At 45.0% G+C, this 13,320-nt stretch overlaps 1 protein-coding gene across 1 annotated transcript in view; it reads left to right on the top strand.

Moving 5' to 3' along the window:
* The first annotated feature begins 464 nt into the window (after positions 1 to 464).
* Positions 465 to 13,320, top strand: part of kansl1a (KAT8 regulatory NSL complex subunit 1a) — a 37,883-nt gene continuing 25,027 nt past the window's right edge. Inside the window, exons 1-2 of the mRNA XM_019277765.2 lie at positions 465 to 528; positions 1,060 to 1,118. The gene's annotated coding sequence lies outside the window, so the exon portion shown is untranslated. The remainder of the gene's footprint in view (positions 529 to 1,059; positions 1,119 to 13,320) is intronic.

Below are 13,320 nucleotides of genomic sequence, written 5' to 3'. Positions count from 1 at the left end.
TCATCCCAGCAGCAAAACGTGTTTAGCATTTGATGCAAGAAATGAAACATGTTGAACAAACTCATGCGCGTGCATCAGCGTGCTGTGCTCGCGCTCTGTGCAGGTGTGCAGGTAAAGGCCGTGGTTGATTTCTGGGTGCAGCCTCACAGACAGAGCATGACAGGTATGATCACATATTGTAGTTGCAGGGAGTGTAAATACATCAGCTAGCATGCGCGCGGTGTAAACAACACAGGTGTGACGGCGCCGCGCGCGAGCAGCCGTTTATAAGTCACGTGCAGGTTGATGGGACTCAGGTAAACATTTTCAAACGGGGACAATATTTTTTATTTATTTTTATTTTTTTTGGAGGATAATGAAGTTTCGTGCTATGAACTTTCGTCCACATTTCCGCTGTACGGGGCATTTGCGAAAGACTGACAGCCGCGTGAGCCAATAGGAAGCCTCGGATTGAGGCGTCGACCAATAGGAGCGCAGGAGGGGGGCGGTTGTTATCAAGTCGTAAACGGTTAGTAACAGGACGGGCAGGTAAGTCACATCTTGTTATTTTAGTCTGAATTAATGAACGGCGCGCTTGTTGGGGGAAAAGCCCGCTTCGGTTAAAGGTTCGGGTGTTTTTCTGGAGGTGGTTGGATTTTTTTGGCGCACTTTAAAATCAAACGTGCGCAAAAAAAACAAAACAAAACGCGAGCTTAGCCCGAGCTAGCTGCTGCTGGCCGTTAGCTCGGCTGTGCTAAGCGTTAGCTCCTGAAGTAGTAACTGTTAAAGTGAGTCCCGCAAATCACTGGCCACGCATTCCCGCACACGGCAGCCGGCGCGGGAACCACGCTCACAACTTTGCCGTGGAAACCCGGCAGCTCGGCGCTGAATTTGTTGAACGTTTGAAACTTTTTTTTCTATTATAAATCTGCAGCGATGAAACGTTTCGTGGAGGTTGGCGTGACGTTAGCCAGCGCTAGCGCTAGCCCCCCCCCCCCAAAAAAAAAGACAGCTGACAACTTTATTATCCTGAAACGTTCAAATAACGTTGAACTAACGTTTGTCTGCTTTGTTTTTAAGCTGGAGTCATGGCCCCTTGGATTACTGAGTACTGGAGTATGTCAACAATGGACTTAAAGGTATTCCTAACACATTATTATTATTATTATTATTATTGTGTTTGTGTGCTGCTCTCCGTTAGTCTGACCCAAAACAAGAGGATACAGAAAGTGCCTGACATGAGTTGAGTGAACAGCTGCAGGAAGGAGCCACAGGAGGTGCATCTTGTTAGGAGACACATGTGGAGGTGTTTGAGACCAGAAACATGCTGCATGCATTACACATGCAAGTGTGGGCACGCCTCAGGAGGAGTCCGAAGATGTGGCTTTAGACCACTTTGCATATAAGAAGACGGATGAAGCGGACACAGATAAAAACAGCTCACTGGAACAATCTGTAGTTTGCCTCCACAGACTTTAATGTATGGATAGACGGTTCCTCTCTCTCTCTCTTTCGTTCACACGTTGATAATTACTTATTTATTATGCATGTCCGCTCTGGTAGTCTGATCATGCACATGCAGGACCTGCAGAAAATAAGCGGTGTTGTCCACTTATCGGAAACATTTCTACTGATCACAAGGCTTTAATCCAACATTTCTGCGCTGTAAAACATCTAATCTACAGTAAAATTACTTCCTGGGAGGTCCTTGAGTGTGCAGCAGCTGTTGGAGATAAACAGGATAAGCTGAAGGGAAAGTAGAGGAGTAACTGCAGAAATTTAAACTTCATCAACAACAACAAAAAAAGAACAGACAAATCAGAAATACTTTAATAATCCCAGGGGGAAATGATTTCTGTTACAATACTCCAATATATAAACAAACAAAAACAACATGTAAACAAGTAACCATCTTTTAAGAACAAAATATATATATGTAACCCTTGTGAGATGTTTTCCTTCTAAAATGAAATCTTCAGGAACTGGCCTGGCTTGTGGTATCAGCAGTTTATTCACATCTGCATCTGCATACATAACAAAAAAGTATAAAAGGAGGTAGATCTCATCTCGTGGGCAACAGCGCCTCTGTCTCCTCATAAGTCCTTCATCGCTTTTAGGACTCATTAATACATCTCATACACTCAGTAAACAATTACAATAAAGAAATAGTGATCGTATAGTGGATTACATTCAGGCAATCATTAAAACATTACGACAATGCATGCAAATATGCAAATATACTCTGGACTGTTACCTATTTTACATAGTTAGAAATAACAAACAGTACAAAACACTTTGGCGAACAAGCAGCAACATCACTCAGTCAACACATTTACATTTTTCAAGGTCGCATCATAGGACAACATACTGTACATACCTGCATACATAACAAAAAAGTATAAAAGGAGGTAGATCTCATCTCGTGGGCAACAGCGCCTCTGTCTGGAGAGACGACACAACACGACACAATGTTAACAACTGCTAGCTACACATATTACTCGACAAAACACATGAAAAACATATAGTCAACTTAATGAAAACATGGCAAAAATGTTCTAAAACACACACTACTTAGCCAAGTGAAGCCAGCTGAACTTCTATAAAGTTTAAAGTAATTTAACATTGTTTTGCCCACAGATATCTACAGACGCTTTACCTCCTCATAAGTCCTTCGTCGCTTTGAAGACTACCCACAATCCTTTGCTTTTAGCATTCATGCAGGCGAACCTTTTCAACAGCAGGTGGCGTAGTTGTCCCATTTAGCTGGATTTAACTTAGCCCTATTTAACTATGTTACATATATAACCGCTAGAAGGTCAACAGGTCAACATCCGGGCTACAGAGCTGTTCTTTGGTTGTGATGTGACAGGTTCAATCCCGGTCGGCCTGGGTTAGGGTTAGGGCCTTTGCCTGGTTTACACTCATACATAGGCTGCGACACTGTAAGTGCATTTGCAGGTCGTGGTAAAGTGTCAGCCCTAAAACTTCTTCAGAAGAATGAAAAGTTCTGTGAGACCTTTCAGAAGGTTCGGGCAGACTGGACAGTGACACCTGAGTTGTATGCAGCCTTACAGGAGTTCACATGTCAAATGTACAGCTCCAAGTCCAGAATCACCAACATCAAAGAAATGAGGTATGCACTGTTTTGTTCAAAGAAAGGCATAGAATCCTGGCGGTTACCTCCATGCTCAGCAGATGTTGGTGGAGGTTATTCCATTCAATTTTATGTTTGGAGGTGATTCAAATAGGTCACTACATGGGAGGAGCCTCATCACTACATGGACATTCTGGGACTGTCTCACTGCAGAAAGCCGGATATTCATCCCAGTGGCCCATACTGCCTCACCCCACCACCTCCACCACCCTCTGTCTCCTGTCTCTCCACCTTAAAGTCCACTCCTTCAAAGTCTCCTGTCCTACTTTGGGTCAAACATGGGGACACCTCACAGCGTTCAAACCTCATCCCAGCAGCAAACGTGTTTAGCATTTGATGCAAGAAATGAAACATGTTGAACAACTCATGCGCGTGCATCAGCATGCTGTGCTCGCGCTCTGTGCAGGTGTGCAGGTAAGGCCGTGGTGATTTCTGGGTGCAGCCTCACAGACAGAGCATGACAGGTATGATCACATATTTGTAGTTGCAGGGAGTGTAAATACATCGCTAGCATGCGCGCGGTGATAACAACACAGGTGTGACGGCGCGCGCGCGCAGCCCGTTTATTTAAGTCACGTGCAGGTTGATGGGACTCAGGTAAACATTTTAAAACGGGAACAATTTTTTATTTTTTTTATTTTTTTGGAGGATAATGAAGTTTCGTGCTATGAACTTTCGTCCACATTTCCGCTGTACGGGGCATTTGCGAAAGACTGACCCGGCGTGAGCCAATAGGAAGCCTCGGATTGAGGGTCGACCAATAGGCAGGCAGGAGGGGGGGCGGTTGTTATCAAGTCGTAAACGGTTAGTAACAGGACGGGCCAGGTAAGTCACATCTTGTTATTTTAGTCTGAATTATGAACGGCGCGCTTGTTGGGGGAAAAGCCCGCTTCGGTTAAAGGTTCGGGTGTTTTTCTGGAGGTGGTTGGATTTTTTTTGGCGCACTTAAAATCAAACGTGCACAAAAAAACACAAACAAAACGCGAGCTTAGCCCGAGCTAGCTGCTGCTGGCCGTTAGCTCGGCTGTGCTAAGCGTTAGCTCCTGAGTAGTAACTGTTAAAGTGAGTCCCGCAAATCACTGGCCACGCATTCCCGCACACGGCAGGCCGCGCGGAACCCACGCTCACAACTTTGCCGTGGAAACCCGGCAGCTCGGCCTGAATTTGTTGAACGTTTGAAACTTTTTTTCTATTATAAATCTGCGCGAAACGTTTCGTGGAGGTTGGCGTGACGTTAGCCAGCGCTAGCGCTAGCCCCCCCCCCCCTAAAAAAAAAAAAGCGCTGACACTTTATTATCCTGAAACGTTCAAATAACGTTGAACTAATGTTTGTCTGCTTTGTTTTTTAAGCTGGAGTCATGGCCCCTTGGATTACTGAGTACTGGAGTGTGTCAAAATGGACTTAAAGGTATTCCAACACATTATTATTATTATTATTATTATTATTATTATTATTGTTGTTTGTGTGTTGCTCTCTGTTGTCTGACCCAAAAACAGAGGATACAGAAAGTGGCCTGACATGAGTTGAGTGAACAGCTGCAGGAAGGAGGACACACACTCCTCCCCATGTGGAGGTGTTTGAGACCTGCTGCATGCATTCACATGCAAGTGTTGGCGCACGCCTCAGGACGAGTCGAAGATGTGGCTTTAGACCACTTGCATAGCCTGCAGCCGGATGAGAAGACGGATGAGCATTTAAACAATCAGACATCTGTAGTTTGCCTCCACAGACTTATGTATGGATAGACGGTTCCTCTCTCTCTCTCTCTCTCGTTCACACGTGATAATTACTTATTTATTATGCATGTCCGCTCTGTAGTCTGATCATGCACATGCAGGACCTGCAGAAAATAAGCGGTGTTGTCCACTTATCTGAAACATTTCTAGTGATCACAAGGCTTTTAATCCAACATTTCTGCGCTGTAAAACATCTATCTACAGTAAAAATACTTCCTGGGAGGTCCTTGAGTGTGCAGCAGCTGTTGGAGAAAAACAGGATAAGCTGAAGGGAAGTAGAGGAGTAACTGCAGAAATTTAAACTTCATCAACAACAACAAAAAAGAACAGACAATCAAATAGAAATACTTTAATAATCCCAGGGGAATTATTTTACAATACTCCAATATATAAACAAACAAAAACACATGTAAACAAGTAACCATCTTTTAAGACATAAATAAATACATTTTATATATATATATTTATTAAGGTATATAACGATCAAATTTATATAAGAACTCTACATAGTTTTATTTTGAAAAGCACGGCACATCCAATGATGTCAGTCACCACGTGCTTAAACTCGAAAAACGTGACTTGGTATGACTGTCACCGTCACAGTATGACACCACACTTTGTTATATTTTATTATGAGTCATGACAAATACTGAACAAACTGAAGAGTTTCACTTCTCCGAGTTTTCTTATCAGTCAGTGAACACAAGCCACAACAGCTGATTCTAATGCATACACAAATATGCTGAGAAATCTAATTTAGTTAGTGAAGAGTTACGATTAAGCGATATGTCGTCTTTTGTTAAGTTCTAAAATAACACCCCGCCCTGCCCAGTTCGTGACAGAAGCAGTTTGTGGTGCTTTTAATACAATATAAAATATTAATATCTTAATCTAGACCATAACCAACCTCTGACACAGACTACACAAAACAATCTTAAAGGTCAGCTTGTTATACTTCACCACTGTAGGTTGTGCAGGTCTTTGGTGCTCGTGCACAGCTGTGTGGTGTCAGGGGAGAAGTGCTCCTTCATGTGGACACTGGCTGCATGTTCAGACGTTTGTTTTAGTGCTGGGCGAGCTAGTTCCTGTGAAAGTCACATTGAGCTCGGCTGTTGAACACTGCAGACAGACAGACAGACAGGTCTGAACACTGACCAGCATCAAAGACAGACAGCACAGGTCTGAACACTGACAGTAATACAGACCAGACAGGACAGGTCTGAACACTGACAGTATCCAGACAGACAGACAGGTCTGAACACTCGGACGTATACCAAGACCCGACCACAGGACAGGTCTGAACACTGACAGTATAAGACAGAAGACAGACAGGTCTGAACACTGACAGATCAAGACAGACAGACAGGTATGAAACACTGACGGCATCAAGACAGACAGGACAGGTCTGAACACTGACCACATCAAGACAGACAGACAGGTCTGAACACTGACAGTATAAAAGACAGACAGGTCTGGAGCACAGACAGTATGAAGGAAACAGGTTGTTTCCCTAACAGAGACAAAACGAGTCAGTCCTATTTATTATATTATTATTTATTATTATTATTATATTATTATTAGTCTTATCTATATTCTTATTATTGGCTCCTTTCAGTGAGCAACACCCCCGTATTTAGATAATATAGTTATAGGTAATAATTTCTTATTACAGGTGTCTGTGGTTAAATAAGTCTCACACAGCAGCACAGCCTGTCTCACATCACACCTGCTAATATCACGCCTGTCTCACAGCTCAGCTGTCTACAGCTCAGCCTGTCTGACAGCACAGCCCACAAGCCTGTCTAACATCACAGCCCTGTCTAACATCACAGCCTGTCTCCACGGCTCAGCCTGTCCATAGCACAGCCTGTCTAACCTCCACAGCCTGTCTCACGGCTCAGCCTGTCTCAACAGCCTGTCTCTCAGCCTGTCTAACAGCTCAGCTCAGCCTGTTCACAGCTCAGCCTGTCTCACAGCCTGTCTCACAGCACAGCTGTCTAAACCGCTCAGCCAGCCTGTCCACATCACAGCTCAGCCTGTCTCTCAGCGTCTAACAGCTCAGCCTTGTCTCACAGCTCCAGCCTGTTCACAGCTCAGCCTGTCTCACAGCTCAGCCTGTTCTCACAGTCTGTCTCACACCTGTCTCACAGCCTGTCTCACAGCACAGCTCAGCCTGTCTCACAGCCTGTCTGTCTTCTCAGCCTGTCTCACAGCCTGTCTCACAGCCTGTCTGTCTCACAGCCTGTGCAGACAATGCCCTCCTGTGTTCTTTCTCTCCTCTGCCTTGGTGGGTATGAGAACTGTCTCCGCCTACCCGCTCTCGGCTCGCGCACACACATGCGCGCCACACACAGCCTGTGTTTTGTCAGAGTGGATCCGAGGGAGCGGAGCTAGCCGCATTTTCTCAGCGTCTCTCCCTAAACGAGAGAGAAAAGGGCTCGCGTTCAAACTGCCGTCTGTGATTACCGATCTCTCAGCGGGAATCGGATTTTTCGGTGACGATTGCGGTGAAATCGCCTACATTTGAAGTAAAACCGGGGTAGAAGACGGTTTTCACGGCCTTGTCTTGATATATTCGGCGAGCATGCCGAGGCGGCAAGGTGTAGATCGTTGATCCGCCTTGCATGAATCGGAACGAGCCCGCGCGGCTCCGTGAGCTGGGCCTCTTCTTTGCTGTTTTTCTGGGGTTAATCTGTGTTTTTTATTTTATTTTTTGGATTAATTAAATTGGCACGAGTGATCGAACCGACCGTGTTTTTTCGTGTTAGCACCGTTGGGTTTTTTCAACCAGAAAGCTGCAGGGGGATTGTTGCCGAAATTCCCTCGCGATAGTGCACCTCGTCACGTGGTAGTTTCCTCCTTTTTCTTTGTTAGCGAGCTAGCTTCGGCTGGCAGGGTCTACTCCCAATTCTCGGGCTTTTGGACCACGCACCACACGTATGGATTAAACCCACTCGAGTCAAGCAGAGGAACGGGCCCGCCGTGGATTTCCAACAACGGCTGCCTGTATTTGTCTGATTGCGATGGCGCGTGTGTGTGTGTGCGCTCCGCTGTTTAAAATAAGTTGTGATGCAGAGACCACTGGAGGTGTCTTGTTGTTGGCTTGTGATGTTTCACCAGCTGGTTTGCAATCTGAACTTATTCACTGAAATCAGCCCCGGTGCGAGCGCAGGTTGCGTAGTCAACGACTTAAATGTTACGTTCTAACGAGCTTTGCGTAGAGGTTTATTCCACATGAATTGAATTATGAGCAGCTAGGCTGACACACACCGAGCCGCTCGCTGAGGTTGTGTTTCTTACATCAGCAGCTTTGTGGGCTAACGTTAGCCACGTTCATCTGAGCGCGCAGTGTGCACGGTGACATGTTTAAGACACGCACACACACACACCACACACGGTGGAGGACAGCGTGGCAGGAAGAATAATTGAAATGTTGTAAACATGAGGAAGCATTTTGCTGGTTCTGCTCGATGTGTCCTGCTTCTCTTCCTTTTGTCGCATCTCTGTGCATAATGCATCACGGATTGAAGTGATGCATCTGCTCTGCTCGGGGTTGGGTTTCCTCTGTCCGGTACGTGGACGGGTTCGGTGTGTTTGGAGCGGATGGCGTGTTTTTTTTTTTTTTTTTTTTTAGGTGGATGAGTGCATTGCATAATCTGCTTCGGAAATACCAACAGGCGTAGTGGCGGCTGACTAGAAACTGCGGTGAATATGAGCCCCCATTCATCTGAGCCTGCGACACGAGAGAGATGCAGCTCGCTTTTATCAGCTCTTTTATGTGAAGGGAGCTTTTTAAAAGTTTGCCTTTTATACACACACACACCACACACACCACACACACACACAACATAGGCAGTGGTGTTTGTGGTCAACATGTAACCTGCAAAAGTACTCCCTTCATTCCGGTCGCCCTCCTTTACATATGAAGTCTAAAGGTCCGTGTTCGAACTAAACTGCACAGAGCTTGCAGCTGAATTTCACATATGAGACATAGTCGGGGATGAACATCATGTGCTTTGGACTAAAGCTGGGCCCTAATCCACCACTTAACTTCCACTGGGCGGTGGAACCCTGGCTGCCACTGACTTATAAGGGCACATGAGGACGGGCGGGTTTGGCTCGTCTGCGTCGCCTTTCCGTTTCTTTCCTTAATAAGATTGAATTGTCCAAAAGCTTATTTTCTAAAGAGGAGGGCCTTGTAAGGAACGAAAATAAGGTCTTGTTCCCACAGCGCATGGTTGTGTAGCGGAATATTTATTGGACCTGGATGTAAGCTCGGATGATCTGCTGTCATTCCATCTTATTATCATAGCATCCCATCCACCAAAGTCCATAGTGTATCATTTATTCTTTTGGGCGTTAAGTCATGGCGAAGGCCTCTGTGGATAAATACATTAATGTGGGGATTACAAGGGAGTCCTGCTGTGAGCGGTTGTGATGCGTAAATTTGGTCATCGAGATGTTCCTCCTCGAGTTTTTCCCGCTCCCCTCTTTGTGGGATCAGCTTGGAACAAACTCCAAAGGTAGGTCAAAGAAATGTTAATGATCACCACGGTTTATTTGATTAGTTTACGAGATGAATGCAATTTGTTTTTGCGTTGTAAAGTACTTTATGAGCGCTTATAGTCGCCGCACGTTCATTTTTAATATTCTGCTGCAAATATTGTAACATGTTACTCGGTTAGTGTTTTTGGGTGGTGGTTAGTACATGTTTCCACTGTCTAAGGCTCACAGACCTGTAGACGAGTAATGTTAGTTGTGTGTTTATTTATGTAGCATCCTGCCTTTATGTTGCTGTTCCCTCAGTATATTCAATATTACTGTGTAATATAAATATCTTATGTGTCTCACCATAATGCCTCCATTTGGCTGTTGAGGCTGATGGTTTAACAGTTTTATTTTTAAGCGTCCATGTTATTTCTTTACTCGATTCTTCACTGTTCTCACTTTATGCACGTCATAACTCTAAAGTGGGAGCTTGTTGTTTAGTATTAAAATCCATGTTTGAAACATTTTATGGAGGGTCTTATGTTGTTTACACTACGTGTTCAGCTTGAGAATTGTTAAGATATCTCCACCCACCACCCTCCCACACCACCTCGATTCAGAGGTGTGATGTAGTAAGGGTTTATATTCATTTTGTGTTTAACCACATGTCCTGTCTTCACCCTCTGCCTCTGTCTTCCATCCAGGCTGATCCTCAGGTGGGCATAAGCGCGGTGGTGTGGAGCAATGGCCCACGGTGGCCCGTTCCCCTGCCGACTGCATGGCTGCGATGGGCCCCCTCAAACCGAACGCCCCCAGCCGAAGCTCACCAATCCGTTTCAAACTGGCTGGCTGGCGCCTCCTCTCAAGTCCTACACCGGCCCTATGCAAGGAACAACGGTAACGCCAGACAACTCTCTTCTCCACGCCGCGGCCCCGCTAAGTGCAAGGCCAACTCCGAAGAGTGAACCCTCTCCGACTTTTTGTGGCGCGACAGGGAAACACAGCAACAGCAGCAGCCCCACAGCCGACCCGGGCTCAGGCCTCGCCCTTGATGCAAGCTCAGCCGCTGGGTGGCTTCTTACCTGTGCTCTGATGTGGACACCCTGTCACCCGACAACTGAAGGAGTCATCAAGCTGCAAAGGTGTCCTCATCAAACAGTCTGTGTTAAAAGCCCAAATACTCACCGGCGAGGAGATTCCGTTGAGGAAGAGGCAGGCGATAGTCGAAACGTCTTGGTGTAAGCCAAAAGCCTCATAGTTGGACAGCACCGAGGACGTGTTGCCGAGCCATGGCAACCTGTCAAGGCCTGGCCAAGAAACTGGCCACTAGTGGCCTGGCTCTGGCTGCGTGGTGGCGTGACCGTTGCAAGCCTTCATGCACCACAGACTCTCAGCTACCCAGAGGCCTGCCTTGGGACTTCCGAGACCTTGACAGCTACTTATACAGGGCATACCCGATGAGGAAGGAAACTTTAACACAGAAGCATTCCGCTGGGTTTACTCAAAATACAGATGGAAAAAAACCTTGACCACAAGTGTTCGTCTGTTGCACTTTTCCCCTTTACGCCATGATAAAAAAAAAACCTAACCCACTGAACAAGCCGAATTGTGAGAAGGCTGAATTCACACACGCTACCAGCAGTCACAGGGTCTGATAGGAGAGACCAGTAGGCACACGCCAGCAGGGCCCCGTCTTGCCACCCTGCACCAGACTCCCTACCCTTAGGACTCTTCCTCAGACAGCCTTGACGCTCAGTCAGGGAGCCACCCCTTCTCAAGCAGCACCGCCAAGCTGAAGTCGAGGAGCCGGCTACGGCGCCTGCGCGCAACGTCTTCAGGTTGTACGGCCAAGCATGTGGAAGGCAACCACAGCAACTCGGCGGGTCTTGGACACGGCTCATCAACCGTCTACTGGTCGTGTAACCGCAAGATCGGAGTGCGGCGACCCCACGGTCGACATGGAGGACTGGACGCCACTCTTCCTCAACAACAGAGATGGCCTCGGTCGCTTCATGAACAAAGGCTATATTTTACTAGTCTTGTGAATTGCCATACTTAATTTTAAATATTAATTTAGTTCTAAATAAATACATTTTATTTGTGTCAAAGGGCCGCAATCTTTCTGTTAACCCATAAGAATCATCACCTTACAGTGATATTATGGCATCTTGAAGTAGTGGCCAGAGCTCTGACAGTGTGGCGCTCAGACAGTGGAACACACCTTATTTTATTTATTGAAATAATTACCACTAATTATTAAATTATTGTAAATTATTAGGAAATTTTGTATGTATGTGGTATGTTGTATATATATATAATATAATAAATTTGTGCACATACATTAGTATATGAAAAAATCTACTATATATTAATCTGCAGTTCCTAATAATCTTTTTAATTACATTACTTTCTATTTTTGTATAAATGTATTGTTTCAGCACATTGCTTGCATTTAATCCGAATCAGATACACTCAATCAAATACTTTATAATCCCGAGGAGGAAATTATTTTTTGTTACTATACTCCAGTATACAAACAAACAAAACAACATAACACGTAACCATCTATAGAAACAAATATATATAGTAACCCTTGTGAGATGTTTTCCTTCTAAAATGAAATCTTCAGGAAACTGGCCTGGCTTGTGTATCAGCAGTTTATTCACTCTGCATCTGCATACCTAACAAAAAAGTATAAAAGGGGTAGATCTCATCTCGTGGGGGCACAGCGCCTCTGTCTCCTCTATAAGTCCTTCATCGCTTTTAGGATCATTAATACACTCCATACACTCAGTAAACAATTACAATAAAGAATAGTGATCGTATAGTGGATTACATTCAGGCAATCATTAAACACTTACGACAATGCATGCAAATATGCAAATATACTCTGGACTGTTACCTATTTTACATAGAATAAACAAACAGTACAAAACACTTGGCGAACAAGCAGCAACATCACTCAGTCAACACATTTACATTTTTCAAGGTCGCATCATAGGACAACATACTGTACATACCTGCATACATAACAAAAAAGTATAAAAGGAGGTAGATCTCATCTCGTGGGCCACAGCGCCTCTGTCTGGAGAGACGACACAACACGACACAATGTTAACAACTGCTAGCTACACACTATTACTCGCAAAAAACATGAAAACATATAGTCAACTAATGAAAACATGGCAAAAATGTTCTAAAACACACACTACTTAGCCAAGTGAAGCCAGCTGAACTTCTATAAGTTTAAGTAATTTAACATTGTTTTGCCCACGATATCTACAGACGCTTTACCTCCTCATAAGTCCTTCGTCGCTTTGAAGACTACCCACAATCCCTTGCTTTTAGCATTCATGCAGGCGAACCTTTTCAACAGCAGGTTGCGTAGTTGTCCCATTTAGCTGGATTTAACTTAGCCCTATTTAACTATTTACATATTAAAAACTACATATATTAAAAGGTTCACATGGTGCTGCAGGCAGATGTGGTTTGCACGAGGGGGGATGGACAGGACAACAATGCTGACATGTGGGATGTTCCTCAGCAGATATATGGACGGAGTCCAACCGCTTGAAGTCAACAGGTCAACATCCGGGCTACAGAGCTGTTCTTTGGTTGTGTGTGACCGGTTCAATCCGGTCGGCCGGGTTAGGGTTAGGGCCTTTGCGGTTTACACTCATACATAGGCTGCGCGACACTGTAAGTGCATTTGCGGTCGTGGTAAAGTGTCAGCCCTAAACTTCTTCAGAAGAATGAAAAGTTCTGTGAGACCTTTCAGAAGGTTCGGGCAGACTGGACACGTGACACCTGAGTTGTATGCAGCCTTACAGGAGTTCACATGTCAAATGTACAGCTCCAAGTCCAGAATCACCAACATCAAAGAAATGAGGTATGCACTGTTTTGTTCAAAGAAAGGCATAGAATCCTGGCGGTTACCTCCATGCTCAGATTCTCTCAGTAAG

Source organism: Larimichthys crocea, chromosome XVI (assembly GCF_000972845.2).
Source record: "Larimichthys crocea isolate SSNF chromosome XVI, L_crocea_2.0, whole genome shotgun sequence".
NCBI lineage: Eukaryota > Metazoa > Chordata > Actinopteri > Sciaenidae > Larimichthys > Larimichthys crocea.
The sequence above is the reverse complement of the archived record's forward strand: the minus strand, read 5'-3'. Positions and strand labels throughout refer to the sequence as shown.